The sequence below is a fragment of the Apus apus genome, chromosome 2 (assembly GCF_020740795.1).
Source record: "Apus apus isolate bApuApu2 chromosome 2, bApuApu2.pri.cur, whole genome shotgun sequence".
NCBI classification, from domain to species: Eukaryota; Metazoa; Chordata; class Aves; order Apodiformes; family Apodidae; genus Apus; species Apus apus.
The window spans coordinates 97,428,446-97,444,723 of record NC_067283.1 but is presented as its reverse complement, the minus strand read 5'-3'; positions in this window follow the sequence as shown (position 1 = coordinate 97,444,723).

Here is a 16,278-nt window from a genome sequence, read left to right as displayed (position 1 = left end):
ATAAATCAGGACAATGTAATAGCTATTTAGGTAATTAATTTTGTATCAGGGCCCATTTGTTCTCTTCTTGTATATAAGAGGATGAATTATTTTTCTGTATGCTTTTGAGTTATTGTCCTAAATAAACCTTAATAAATGAGAAAACAAACCTATACAGACATTCAATTTACCATAATTTTCAGTTAACTTTCTTTGCCAACTTTCCCATCAGAATGGTTTTCTAATGTTCAGCTGTTTCACCTCTATTCTCAGTTCATGCACACACATTAATTTGATACGAGCAACTAAGCAATGATCAGTAAGATATTCCTGATGTATTTAAACCAATGATAGTTTCTGTAATGAAGGCACCCACAAACACACAGGGGTTTACTAGGAACAAATATGTATCCGAATCAAAATCATTTAGCTGTCTGATAAATAAAAAATAATATCACAGATTCTGATGCTGGCTCGAAATACACTACAGCACTGCTACTTAAGGATTAATACATTATAGCACAACTACTGAAGAATTCCTAATCTTAACATGGATGATAATAATAATCCCACATGTGCACATTCACTCAGAACAAGGGAAAGCCTCCCCCTGAGGTACCTGTAATCACTTGCCCAACAGGGGCAAGGCTCACTCAAAGATATGTCTACAAGAATTACCTCTCAATCTCAAGAAGTCTCCTTTCATGGTGTGCCAACCTGAGGGGTAGACTACCTCACAGACCCACTGTTCCATGTGAAAACCTAGCTAAGGACCTCCACCCAAAGAACTCTGACTAAGTCAGTTCTGACCTGCGGTCATTCATTCATTCAGTCATTCATTCATCTGCCTGGGTCAAGGCACCCCATTGGCTGGGGACCCTCTTTGCTGACATAGGGTCCCACCCCGGCAACCCTCAAATTGCTCTCAAAAATCAGGTGCCACTGTGTCTGCTGACAGTTCCACAGCCCAGAAGGGGTTAAGGCCAGAAATTGGTCACAGTGCCACCAAGTCTAACCCAACAAAGATGACACAATACCTCGCCCATCAGGGCTTAAGGTGTAGCTGCTTCTGCCATCTCCAAAGAGTTTAACAGAAAATAGAACAACCCGAAGCACTGGGAGGTGGGGCATGAGTGCTCTGCCGCAGTTTCATAGATAGCCGCATAGCTAGCATCACTTTAATGTTCTTAAAAATAAGGTTTCAGCAACTCTTAGATGGTTTGTAGATGACATAAAATTCTAGAGATAACAAAGTTTCTGCAGAGCACTCTGTCTGAGCTGGGACAATATTCAATTTACCACATGACAGTGGCACACTTGAATGAATGATTGCATTTCATATTTCTGTGTTATCTCAGAAGAAGAAAAGAAAAAAAAAAGTAAAAAAATAAAAAATAAAGTTATTTGTATTAGGTAGTCACCAGAGATAGAATTTTATTGACATCCTGCAATTTGGTCACTTTGCAGTATCACACTCAATAAAACATGAAGATTCTTTTTCAAGCTGAGGAAAGAAATCAACATCCACAATACTAAATACAGTCCTTCTTTTATTACTTCACTTGCTCCCCATTCATACCTGCACAGGTATTTTCCTTGCACAGGTTATCTTGCCAAAGCTGTTGAAAGTTTTATAATCTCTGCCCTTCATAGCTCAGCTTTACCAAATTAAAATCTAATAACACAGATTACAGAAATAATTTACACTGTATAAATGAAAGCAATTCCAAAACTTCTAAGCAGTGTTACCAGAGTATTTTTTCAAGAATATAAAGGGGATAAAACCAACATTCTCTTGCAAATTAGGAAAAGGATTTTATTACAGCAGGCAATATATTAACAGTATTAATCAGTGTTCTTGCATGAAGTCTAAGAACTAGCAATAAGAATATTATAAAATGAAGTAAAGAGACTATATTAAATAAGAGAATCAGTGATTTTAACGTTTATTAGGAAATTACAGGATATAAGAACAACCTTCAAAAACCAGTAGGGCACAGTCAACCTTAAGACTGTATTTACAATTTACATGTGCAGATTTATAATTTGGTTGCATTATAAAATACAGTCATGCCAATCTGCCTCACAGAATATAATTTTGGAAAAGTTAATAGTCTACCTATACAACATTGTAAGCTGCATAAACAGGGTCAAATAAGGTCACATCAATCAAGTGAGAGAGATAATAACTACAACAAGTCACCTAATAAGAAGTTCAATATTTTATAAGAAAAATAATAAATCATGTGAAATAATTATCCTAATTATGAAACACACTTTGACTACAAAGTTTCTTGTAAAATTTTTGTTAACTGACAAGATTAATGCATTCAATCTGTAATGGGGAAAGAAATTTAGATTAGTTATAGAAGTATGGATTCTCAAGGAGTTCCATTATATCATTCTCTTTCTAAAACAGATTTTTCAAGCTTCCCTGTTGTCATTTAAGTCTTGTTGCTGTTGCTTGTTGCTTACTCTGACTTTACAGAATTATCATAGAGGATGGAACCACCTCAGAAGCAACAACCTCTCCCATACTATTTGGTCAGTAGTAAACACTAGTAAACACTAATTTTGTCAAACACTAGTTTTGTCAAAGATTATGCTAATTAAACACTGCCAATTACTCTCTTCAGAGGTGCCAGATAGATAAATTTCAGTGTAACTTTATTTCTCTGTATGTATCACATTATGCCTAGAAAAAGAGGACAGAGCTCTGTTAAAAAATGACAAATTTTGACTGATTTTTCTACAAAGTACCACACAGAATTGCTTCAGGCTGCTGGCCAGAAATAGAATATATGAGCACCCTCACCTGGAAGGAGCAAAAGGAGAAGGTATCAGGAGTGCCTGACTTGAGATGTCTCTGAACAGCTGACAGAAATGTTTCAGGCTCCCTCTTCTTCACTTTGTAAAACATTCATTTTAGATCTGTGGAGATTTCAACTTGTGGTGTCCAAGTCCTCTCACTGTTGCAATAAGGATTGCTGGAAGTCCAGAGACTTTCTCAGCCACTTCACTCTTGAACCTTTAGCCTTGATTACAAGCTTTTTGTTGGTCCTGATTACAAAGGTTTAAGGTTCTCAGTTTGTATCAACTGAGGAGGGAGGCAGAAACAAATCATGTTCTCAAGTATATATATGCATTTTTGAATTGTCATATTTATTCCTTTTATAATCAGTGGAGAGATAGAGATATTTGGGGGGTATAGTTTTACAGATTGATTTTAAAAAGAACTACATGAGCATGGCAAGATTTCTTCTACAAAAGTGCTGTATCTGTAAAGGAAATCTTGACCCACCAGCTCAGACATAGAGACAGTTCTGCAGATGTCCAAGTCAGACAGACATCAAGTAACTAATCAAGACTAAAGCCTAAAGCCTTGAAGTTACGTTATGAATCACCTAAGACTCATATATTTCTCTTCAAAACATCTGAGTATTATTAAAATAAAAATAACAATAAAATGTGTGGTTTGGGTCTCTTTCTTTTTATGATTGAATTAAAAAAATAACATTATTATTTTGCTGTAATAAAAACTTACAACTTTTTACAAATCTTATTAGTTTCTGGTGAAGAAAAATCTGCCTGGCTCTACAGCATAATTTTAATCACTTCTAAAACACACATAGTAATGAGGGACATCAAGGAACATCTGATTTGAGATAAATGTCTGTGATAATTATTTCTTTTTATTATTCATCTAACAAGTTCAGACAAGACACTTTGCTTCAGCCTAGAATATAGTATTTAGTGACATGAAAGCTAACCCAACTGCAAGCCTTTTGAACAAATTAAGTACAAGACCTATTTTCAGTTTGACCCATCCATCCATTCTTGCTTAAATAAATATCTAGTTAGTAGTGTTTAATTCAAACTGTAGTCTCTTAAACTTGATGGAGAAAGTGAAAGCCCACCACCACCTGGTCAGGTGAAAAAAAGAAGAAAATTCTTACAGTTTATATACAATTGGCCTAAGCTAATATAGACAAAGTTTCACATGTGTTTGTTTAAATAAAAGGCATTAATTTGCTTTTATGTGGTTTTCAATTTATCTGAGGATCTCCATTTATCACTTTCCAGATGAAAGGCATTGATTGCTATAATCAGCAAGATCAATAGACATCAAAGCTCTTTAAATCACATTTAGCAGCTTCTTCCTTGAGGCATATATAGCTTGGCTACTAAAATTAGCCTGGGTCATTGGATTATAAATCGTATTTTGACCTATGGATTCCATTTAATTTAACTAAACAAAATGCACACTATCACAGTGACACTGGCCAAAATTAAAACCCTGAAAGTTCTGCACGATGTTCAGCACATAGAAAATGTTCCCTATTGATTTTCAGACAGAAGGGAAAAGTATTAGTCAAGATAAAATGCTTTGCTAGAGAGGATTGCACAGCACAATGCTGTATTGAGAAAAAAAAAAAAAAAAAAATTGTCCTTACTGCATCTATATCTAGGAACTTTAAGTATGCAGGAGGATACTTAAACACCTTTAAAGACCCTCAAGAGAGCAAATAGTTAATACTGTGATGACATCTAGTACATTGTTAAGGATAAAGTTAAAAAAAAAAAAAATCCAGACAAAGTTATTTGTATATTAAATAGATTATTTTAAGTAATTTTAAGTCTTTCAATAAACATCTGAGACAGAAATTTCAGATCAGTGTGTAGTGTTCCCTAGAGAAGTCAATAAACAAGGTCATAATGAATTTACAAGACACTTTTCTCATTAGAAAACCTTTTAGAAAATAATTTCAAATGCCCTACAAAGGTCTTAACCTCTCATCTTGCATATACGAACATGCTCTCTGTACCTGCACAAAAGAGAGAAAAATACTAACTTTTTGGCCTTGCACAGAAGGCCTAAGTCAGTAATGGCAGTATAAAATCTTCACTTAGACCAAAGTTATGATTTTCAAATATGCACCTGAAAGAAGCTCAGTATTCTTTCAGTCAACATAAGCAGGCAGTACTACTGGCACATACATTGCAACCCAGCAAGTACCTGGTCACTATAACAAATCTGAATGCAAATCAAGCCAAATAATTCCCTTTCCCTTTCTCTTCTTATTTCCTTTACTCAAATAAATACATTCCTTCTTCATGAAAGAGCATACAAACATTCAAGTTCTTGTTTTTAGATGTGTTGCTTCGCTCACATTCCTTCCTTCATGTTCTTATCTGAATCTGTAGTCCATGGTATCACATTCTTTTCATTTGTATTGTTAGTCATAGCAACCAATTCTAGGAATTAGATCAAAAGGCATTACTTTTTGGTGTCAGTGATAAAAAATACTAAGGACAGATCTGACAGGTTTAAAAAGACGAATAAATGGATAAGCATGTAATGAGGCTTCAGAAATGAAACTAACTATTAATAATACTAATCTTGTTTCCACAATGGATGTTCTATAAAATAAAAAGGTTTATTATCTCTGGAGAGCCTTAATGAGAACCAGATATCTTATTAATCAAATACAAAATATTTTTTTTAATTAAATGAGAAGATAAAGTGCATACTTGTTCTCATATCCTTTATTTTTAATCTCATTTCCAGATTCATCCTCAGGCAAGCATATTTGGTATATTAGGCCTCCACTAGAAAAAAGAATACATTCATATTTTTTCTGTCTTCAGAAACCATAAAAACTGAAGCATATCCTTAAAAGTTTCAAAATAAAATAAAGTCCCTTTACCTACACACAAAAGAACTCTTAATTAAAGCTTAATGAAGGACAGAAGAAAAGGCAATAACACAATATCAATGGACAGGAAGACAAGAAGGAAGCACTCACCCTGAGATATTTAATATTTTGATTGGTTATCTGGAAGAATAAGGAACTGAGTGCTATGAATCTGTTTTTAACCTTATTAAAGTCAGTGGCAAAAAGCCCAGTGAGTTCAATGGGGCCAAGATGAAGCTATAATTGAATTAGGAACGGACTTCAGATAAAATATACTACTTTATTCCCTTCATCTTCCCATTCTAGCAGAAAGAAATGAGAAAAATTTATTGAAATATGACACAGAGGCAGGTAATTGAGTTTGTTTTGACCCGAATCAAAAGAATAAAGTACCCATGAAGAAAGTAACTCTGACTATGAATTCACTGAAATAATGATGTTGGATACTGAACTTTCTGGTAGAAACTGACTGCCATACTGATGTATCTAAAGTCTGTCCTGCAATAAAACCTGAGGTGTCTAAACACCTTGCTGATAAAGTAGCTCTATTTGAACACAATAAATATTGAAAATTTCTCTGAAAAAACCCACAACACAACATGCAGAATTATTTGAGGGAAAAAGGCACATTTGCTGGTGCTTAACAGTCCCCTCTGCCAGGCAACACTTATTGTAGGTTCACATAAGGTGTAAGTTCACATAAGGAAAAACCTTCACTCCCTTTTACTGGATGCAAGACAACTTACCAGTTGTTACTGCTGAAAGAATAGTAATAACAGACCAGGAAAACACTTCCATTTGCCTTTGCCAACAACAACACCTCAGGATTGCATTCCTCCAGGTGCTACAAGTTTCTGCCACCTTTTTGATATTTGTCAAATGTGAGTGATTGTGCTGGGTCGAAGGCAGACTTAGCTATCTAAGACATGTTGGGGAGCATCCCTTCTACAGGGATTTTCTTCTAGCCCTGAGAATCAGGAGCTTCCAAATTCTGCTAGAAGAGCAGAACTGAATAACGGAAAGATGTAATATCAAAGCCTCTCTTCAACTGGAAGGATTTAAGATAGTGTCACCTAAAACTGTGAGTTCAAGTAACATAATGGAAATTAACTATTCTAAAGCTAATCACCTGCAAGTGCAACACTCTAGCTGTTCTTGCTTTGTTCCCTGTTAAATTACTCTGATGAGAGCTATTCCTTTTCTGTTTAAAGACAACTATTTCTTAGAATGAGAGGGAAAGTGGAGAGGAGTGAGGAAGAGTCCAGCTCCTTGGCCCAGCAGTTGGAGACCATTTTCTTTCATATGGGAGACTAGGCTTGAAAACTCCTAAATCAGTTTCAGAATTACAACCCAATTATTTTTCATTCTAAAACTAATCCTGTTGAACAGTCACATCATAATAAATTAGAAGTATATCAGACAGCTTGAGTCTACCTCTCATATTCTTTCTGATGGCAGTAAAATAAATACTTTTACAGAAGAGGGACTTTATTTTCAGTGTTTTCATTTCTGGTGTACAATAGGGTAAAGGAGTGCAATAAACCTCTGGAAGTTTGTCAGACAGTTTCCTTTCCTATTCTCCCCAGAGTGGCACAGGCTTGAGAAATAACAAGTACCCATCACTCCTTTTAACTCCTGCTCTGTTTATCCCAGCACAAGTGTAACCCATCCAAGATCTTCTTGAAGCAAGATTCAGTTTAAGACATTACATAGCTTTGACAAACATTCATTTTAATATTAATTGATTGAAAGACATAAAACAACAATAACAAAACACAAATAATATGGAGTTTCTTTAGTCATGATATAGTAGAACAGATGTTTTTATAAGTACCATGACATTTTGAGTTCATCTTTTTCCGCCAGAAGAAAGAAGTACCTTCATCTTCAGAAAGTGAACTGATAGAACTTTTAAGTGTATGTTCATCATTACAGCAATTGAAATACATTTTGTAATGCCAAGCACAAAATGTTCTGGAAATGACTTAAAGTCTTCTTGTGTATGTCTATGTCCAACTTCTTTATGCAATATCAGTCCAAATACTTGCAGCATTACCTTGGGTTCATTTGCAGTTTTCAGCAATCTGATGACTGCTTATTGCTCTCTGGGGACATATAAGCTCTTGTGTTCATAATTGAGTATCCGCATACCTGGGAGATACGCATATTAAGTGATGGAAAGAATGCCATATTAGAAAATTGATTGCATACATCAGCAAATGCACAACATTTTTACAAATTCATCTGTGTCAAACACTATATGCATGACTGGGAGGGAGGGATTAATGGCTTTTGTTCAAATTCTAGCATCCTGCAAATTTTTGATCTAGAATGTATTTCCTGTTGAGAACAGCAAAGGCAAAATGCCGAAATATTCTCATGTCACGTTTATTGGATTTATGAATTCTATAAAACTTCAATAATCAGCTTGGGGGAGGCTTGCATAAGCATCAGTAGTACAAGTTATGTTCGAAAACCTATTTCAGCATGGAATTCTCCCCAGACAATACATCACTCAAGCAGCTGATGTAGAGATAAGCACTACTATTATGATGAAAGAAAAAGATCGGGATTATGCTTTTGTTCTTTTCTCCTTCACGATACTTTTTATCATTTAGATATCAGCATATGAAAAAGGACAAATTCAAGCTCCTTAGAAATAACTCTGTACTGCCTTTTCACTAAAAGGTCCTTTTCCAGGGTTCTGTGGATTGGGTCCTTGAATGTGATTTGCTATTACATCATTGCATTTTTCCCTTTCAAACAATGCACTGTGATTACAGTACTGGCTAAATGCCATAGCTGTGCAATGTTTTGCTGGGCTCAACAGGAGTTCTGTAGAGTAGTTCTTGTTTGTAAATGACCTATAAAATGCATAGAGCAGAGGAAGGTGTTGGAACTGTCTGGGTAACAGCTTTCATAAGTATTTAGGAATGCAGAGTTCACACTTAGAACTAGATAAAGCACACATAACTGAAATGTTAGCAGACAATGCCTGATACATGGCTAAAAACAAACACCGTAAACTCATCAGAGGATTTGCAAAGTGTCCAAAAAGAACAGAAGTGGCTCCACTCCAATATATGCTGTACATTAATTTTATGCACAATTGTACAATGATTTATTTACTTACCACTGTTAGATTTTGGATGTGTTGTATTTTTTTTCTATAGCAGTCTCCTTTGTTTTCTACTTTTTCTTTTATGCACTTTGAGCATAATAAGGACCATTTTCACATGATGAAAATACAACTATGGCATAAATAGAGCTAGTTGGAACTTCAGATATTTTTCTCCCCTAACAGTAGAAGGATCCATGTGGCTGTAGCGGTCAGGTTGTTCTTCACATTGAGAGAATATATTAGCAATTTTCTGATGCAAATATTTTCTTCCTTCTTCTGACACAGTTGATACTCATCGCTGACAAAAGTCAGCTCCAAACTGGAGAACAGTACCTGAGAGGCTTGAAAAGCTTTAAAATAGAAATAAATCTTGGGGAAGGGGAGGATACAAAAAATTTAGATCTTCAGAGCTTCATGCTCAAGTTAAATATAATTCGATCCATTCAAAAATAAATACTTCAGATAGGTATTTATCAAGAACATGTCTCAAGAATACTAAAGAAAATCCAAGCAGAGTGATAGAATATATTTTAAAATAAATTAACTACCCTGTTATTTTTACTTTGCCTGCTAAAATATAGAGAAGAGTACCAAAAATATAGATATATAATTAAGGCTTAACTAGACCAAGTTCTCTATCACCCATCAACTTCTGTTATTATCATCATAGCTGGAGGTGGAATTTGCAATACTAACAAAAATGGTAATATATCTGTCATAAAGAGCCTCACTTCTGAATAATCAGTCCATTTAGAGTCACCAGCAACAGAGTGTGGTGAGCCCGCCCTTACAGACTGGATGACAAGATCCTGATTCAGGAACTAGACAAAAGTCACAGTAATAAAATAAGTTTCCTAGTGACTTACTTGGATATTACCCCCTTGCTATGTATCAGCTTGAAAATACATGCCTTACCATAAGGAAACCAAAGGGAGATGTTGAGTTTTGCAGTATTTCAGGGGAGTATATACTAGGTTCAGGATCACACACCATACTTCCAAACAATTTCAATATCATGATCTACTTCTGCTGCTTCCTAAACATTGCATTTTATATCTCCTATTTAAATATTTTGTTCATCATGATGCATAGATTCTACAGAAAGGAGCCTGTGCAAAATTTGTTTGATGGATTCTGAAATAGAAGAACCACTCATTTTCTCAAAACATTACAATAGAATTTCCTAAATGTTCCCTTTCTTTTCTCCATATACTCTAGACAGATGTGTGTTTAAAACTTTATGCTATATAAAGATTACGTCCCTGTTGAGATTTCCATAAAAGTTTATGCCTGTTGAGATTTCTGCCTTTTGATCATAGCAAATGGAATAATAAAATCTCAGAGAACTAAAATCCTGCAGGGCTTCCAGAGTACTGTCTTATTTTTATTTTTGTGCATCTTCAATCTAATACTTTTTCCAGCAGCACATTAAATAATTCAGCTAAACTCTAACGACATCTAATAACCTCATTTTAAAAAAGCTGTATATGTTATCACAGCAATTTTTTTCTTTGCGAGTCCCCACCAAAATAAGATACTGAATTGCAAAAGGGATGTTCATCAATGAACAGAGTACAAAACTTGGTTTACAAAAGTGGGAGGAATAAAAGTAAGCATTCTAGCTGAATTAAGAAGAATCACAGACCCGATAACATTAGTACATGCAATAATAATTTGACATTAACTTTGCTCCCTTCTGCCATGAAATGAAAGCTTTCCATGTTACTATCACTCTGTTTTCCAATCACCAACGTGAAGGTGGTATTCACAAATGGAGATGCCACATTCATATTATTTCTAATAATTTAAGATTTAAGTTACTACTAGCTCACTAATGCAAAATGTTTGCCTAGATCTGTGCAGACTTTCCACCAACACACTTAAAGTTGACAAGATCATTTGTGTCACTAAGGTTTCTCTCTGTGCCTGAGTCTTTGCCATGCAACTTAGCAGTTGCTCTTGCAGGCATGTGATGTACTATTTCATTATTATAGAGCTGCTAGATATGCCCAGAATATCGAACAAAACAACCTCATGGGTTTTTTCTACAGCAAAACAGCCAGTAGAATATGGGAGTGAAAAAACTGGAAGGAATTAAAAATTTCTTCCATTTGGCAAAGAAAATTTGAAATGTAGAGACTTGGCTCTTTAAAAATGAAAACAATTATTCTTTTTGGTCAGCAAAACCAGTTTAATTTAAAATGCCTGTCCCAAAGTAAAGGAGATCAGCTCCTTGTTACTGATATCTACATGTTAGACTTTTAATTTCAAACTGGTATACAAATATAAAATCGTATTCTGCAGCTGAACTCCATTTTATGATAATATGAAATTTGTTACAAAAATTGAGGTTAGGATCGTGCTTGTATGGTAACCGAGTGTTCAGTTGTTAGTCTTGTAAATTTAAAAAATATTATTTCTGCCTTTGTGCCTGGGAAAATATGCTTAAATTTCTGTTATTCTCTTTCATTGTTTAACTTCGTTTTCTAGCTTACATGGGTCAGTTATATATACAATATTAAGCTTGCTTTGAATCACTTATTTGTCAAATAAAGGGAAAGTGCAGCTCATCTATATTTTTGCTGATATTGAAAACTCCTCCAGCACTAACCAAGAAATGAGGAAGGAAGTTCTCCTTCCCGGTTGTATTGTGTGCTTCACTAAAGACAGTGAAAGCCATTCCCTTTCAACAAACTGATTTTTAAAAAATTTTCTCTGAACTCTGAAAAAAGCAGAATCTAGTGGAATGATCTGAATCATGCCCTGCAATTTTATTAGCAAAACCTCAGATAGAAAGTGTCTTCATTTACTGATGAATTGGATGAAGCTGAATGGTTCGTTTAACCAGATACATGTATCTAGGATCTGTGCAAAAACCTCCTTAATTTTTTTTGTTTGGTTTTTGTGGATTCTTTTTTTGTTAGTTGTTTGGTGGGTTTTCTTAAACTATTTTAGATTGTTTACACTAGCTACAGCAGTGCCACTGGCACCTTTCACTTCCAACTAAACTAAATGTCAAATTATCGTCACTTTCCAATGAAACCACCATTGTAGAAACAATTGACTGCATTTACTCACTGGTGCTAAGACAGGTAGACTGAAGAATGGCAAACTTAAAAAGTATAAGTAACTAGATATTCAAGAGCTGTCAACTGCATGCAACAGAACAGGACTGTCCCTCTAGGCCCAGTAAGTCTTTGTCTGCCTACATTGATGCAAGCAGTGTCACATCCTTCAGAGCACCGAATAGAATCAGTACTCACGGTTATGGTATCCTGCTCCCTGGGATAAAGAAGAGTTGCACTTCAGTCCTCCCTTATCTGAGAACAGAGAGATGTAATGCTGCAGCACAGTGTTGGTCAGGTGTGCTGTTTCTGTAAGGAAATGTGAACAATCTTGGTCCTGTTTTTTTATCATGGGTTGCTTCGGTTGTCTCTCAGTTTGTGCTTGAAGGGAGTGGCAGCTTCTTCTTTTTTTTTTTTTTTCCCTATAGTGACTTTATTGGGAGATTGAAGATCAGCAAAACTCCTTTCCTGGAGAAGAGAATGGAGGCAAGGAAAGCAGCAACTCCTGCTTCTCCTGGTAGCTGATGTTCTTACCTTACTGATGATAGCTCTGCCACATCACTGGTAAGGTTTTGCCAGGCTGTGCAGCTCAAAGGTGTTTTAACAGGCATGTGGAGGAGGCTAGGACAGTGATTTATGTTGTGTGGAGGAACATACTAATACAAATGTAGCATTGGAGGAAACAGATGTGTTTGAAACAAAACAATTTGATAAAGGTTCAGGTATCACTGGGAGAAGAAATGGGGTGGTGGTGAGTTTCTGTTTGTGGTATATTAAGGCACGAATACAGCAAGAGTAGGAATGACAACCCAGAGGTACATGGCCCAGACAACACTGATGCATAGTCATTAAAATACAAATCCAATATCCCTAATAATCCTGTACTCTACTCCATCCCAATACATCTTCATAGCTTTTGGTTTGCTGCATAAATTACATGTAATTAAAATACGCTGCGATCTAGTACATGCATTTTTGCTGTTTATAGGGTAGGTAAGATTAAGATGGCTCTGAAGAGATAGATGGGAGAGAGCCAGGTGGATGCAAGGGTAACACAGTGAGCTGATAGGATTTCAGAATTTTCAATGAATTTGGAGAAGAGAAGGGAACAGAATTGAACTCACTGTGGTCAGAACTGAAAGGCAGCAGTGATAAAGACATAAAATGATGATCGAGGAATAAAGATAGATTATGCTAAGGTAACAATGAGGAAAAGCAGTGGAGCCATGAGTCCAGGACTTCACATCAAATACTGAGTCACAAGTGGGGAGATAAGACTTCCAGATCAGATAAAGACTTCTGTGTTAAAAGGGGTTTTGAATGGTGCAGGTTTTGTCCTTTGTATCAGTTATGTCTTTACCTGTACTTCCTCAGCAGGATTATCTTTGTGATAGCAGGGAGATTGCACATAAAGTAGAAGACAAGAAAACACAAACGAACCTTTGTTTGCAGGACAGTGTTCTATAAAGCACAGGTATTATAGCTATCTTTTGGAGTTGGACATGAACAGTACAATTTTATTTGGTGGCTAAAAAATTTATCTGTTCTAAATGTGTTTGTAAAAAGTACTCTTCTAATGAGCATATCATTCTCTGTTTCTTTTGTCTGGTTTTTGGTTTTGTTGTTTTGTTTGGTTTGGTTTGGTTTTGGTTTTGTTGGAGGTTTTTTTGTTTGTTTGTTTGGGGTTTTTTGATACTAGCAATTTCTTCTGAACAGGAAGCCATTCTACTTTCTCTTATTCCCTCCCATTGGTTTTATCATTACCAGGTTAAAGAGATCATCTCCAGCATAAAAATGAATAAAAAATAGAAAGTTAAAATGCTAACATTTCTCAGAGGCTTTTTTTTTTTTTTCTTCAAGCTGTTTTTAGAATTGGGAAGATAGAAAAGATTTACACTGGGATGGTTTACAAAATGGACTTTCTGGGATGTTTTAATTGTGCTGCAGAGAAAACTTCATAAACTGTAAAGGCCATGTTTCCTGGAGCAGATGAAAATGTTGGGAGTGGCTGTTCACAATATAATCTAAGAAGAAAAGTGTATATGTCACACTACACCCGTGGGAGAAAGGGAAAAAAAAAAACACAACTCAAAACTATGAACAATGTGACAATGCACTGTGATAACAAAAACCTAATATTTCAAAGAATGTATAAGAAATAAGCATACTGTCTACATAGCTATACATCACACACATTGCAACACTCAAACCAAAGTGGTCTAGTAATTACCATTCTCTTTTAGCTTTAGGCAAACATGAGGAAAAATGCATGAAGCTAACACTACCAGCTCAGCCACTCCATAATAATTTACTAAGATTTTTACAAAATACATGTAGCTGTGTTAATTTAACAAGCAAAACCTTCTTTCCATATAATGGAAAAGGTGTAATAAACCAGATTATATTTCACTTATAGTATGCAAGTTTATAGTATTCTCTTTATAGCTAATTGAACTTGTGTGAATTTGAAGTTGCTTGAACTAGCTTGTCTGTTTGAACTTGCTTGTCTTTGAACTAGCTTGTTTGAACTGCTTTCTGTTTTTAAAAAAGTGGTTTCATAATAAGAAAAAATGCTCATAGGAAAGGCAAACTGCTTACTTCCATCAACAACCCCTTTTATTTTAATATTTTCTATAGATCACATTAAGTTATCCTACTATTGTGATACCAAACAAAAGTTATCTATATTGTTTGTAACTGACCATATCCAGAATATAATTACTTAAAATTAAATATGTAAATGGTAATATTATAATTTGTTTTAAATTTAGTGTTGTTTATTTTTTAATAGATAATTTAATAATTTGACCCTGTTCTCCCAGTATGCACCTACTTTGTCGCTAACAGTGGTGAGTTTTTTCCAGGGTACAGCTAGCTATTAAACAACATATTTCTAAAGCAGTTTCCAAGGTCAAGTAAACATTACCTTCTTCCCTTTGCTTGACTCACTCTATTTACACAGGTCTTTTTCTGTTTCTCACTAATTTTCCCTGATGCAGTCAGGTTTTGTTGTTGTTTTGTTTTGTTTTTGTGTTTGTTTTTGTTTTGTTTTGTTTTTTTAAAGAAGGCAAGGGTGAGCATGCAACATAATTCTTAGTACCAATGTCTTCTTCATTTAAGCTCCCTCAGCCAACACTTCACCGGAGAAATCATTGAATGTATTTTGTTGTGTGCTTGTCTAGGAGGGACTATACCTACTCCATGTTTCAGTGGGATTTAGGCACTTAAATATGTAGCAACTATGAAATCCAAGGCTTCAGCATTTCTCTAGGTAATCAATATAGTTAATTGAAAGCTAAACTCACATATTTAGATTTCTCCTTATATGTATATTTATCCACTATCTCCATTAACAAACATTTATAAATATACATAAATGTGTATGCATGTATATGCATTTATTTCAGCAAGTATTTAATTCTTCTTTGATTTTATAACTGATACACTGATGCATCCATTTTAAGCATGGATGTGGCAAATACCTTAACATAATATATTGAGAAATGATCATGAGATAGAACATGGAAAAATTAAGGGAAAAAATTGATAAAGAGTATGAACTTGAAAAGCAATACTGATCTGGAAATGCAGTATAGTGCTAGTGCATGTTAAAAATCTATATAACTGAGAGATGACTCAACGAGTCTTGATGACTGCAGAGGACAGAGGACTGTTTTTGCAGCTAATATATGCTGATGATGAAATTAATTAAGCTGCAACCAAATTATGTAAAATACATTTAAAATATTTTGTACAAAAATGTGGCAGAACACCTCAAACACTTTTTCATGTAATTCCTTAATTGCATTTGTAGAAATTGTTTTGTAATAATCAGATTTCCTGTATATTTTAATTATGTGAATTAGGTACTAGAAATTTAAATAACTAATATAGACCACCCTTTTTTTAATGTCAGCATTTCATGGTTTCTGTTTTTCCATCTATTTATACTTCAGTAAGCTCTATGGAATTCTTCCCACTTTTTCAATAAAACAAGTACAATTTTTATACAGGAAAACTTAAAAAATATGAATGACAGAGTATGTTTAAGAAGGAGCTGGGATTAATTTTTAAACAAAACTTGGAAGAGAGCACTTAAAATATATAGTGAAACTATGATTTTATGCATGGTTATTGAGTTACCAAATGAGGTTTTCAACTTTACATAATTGTAGCTTTTCAGCCTACAATAATTCATTAATGACTTAACCTCTCAGGTTTGGTTTCAATAGTTTACTAATGTTTATAGCTTGAATTATTAATATAGTATTATATTTCACCAGGAGGTGGTTTATATCTATATTTCCAAAATTGGAGCCCAGCCATAACATTTGTATAACTGATAAACATCTGCCACTTTTCTATGCTGAAGTAAACTTCGTAATCATTGCCATGGAACATGGTTAGTTAACAGTAC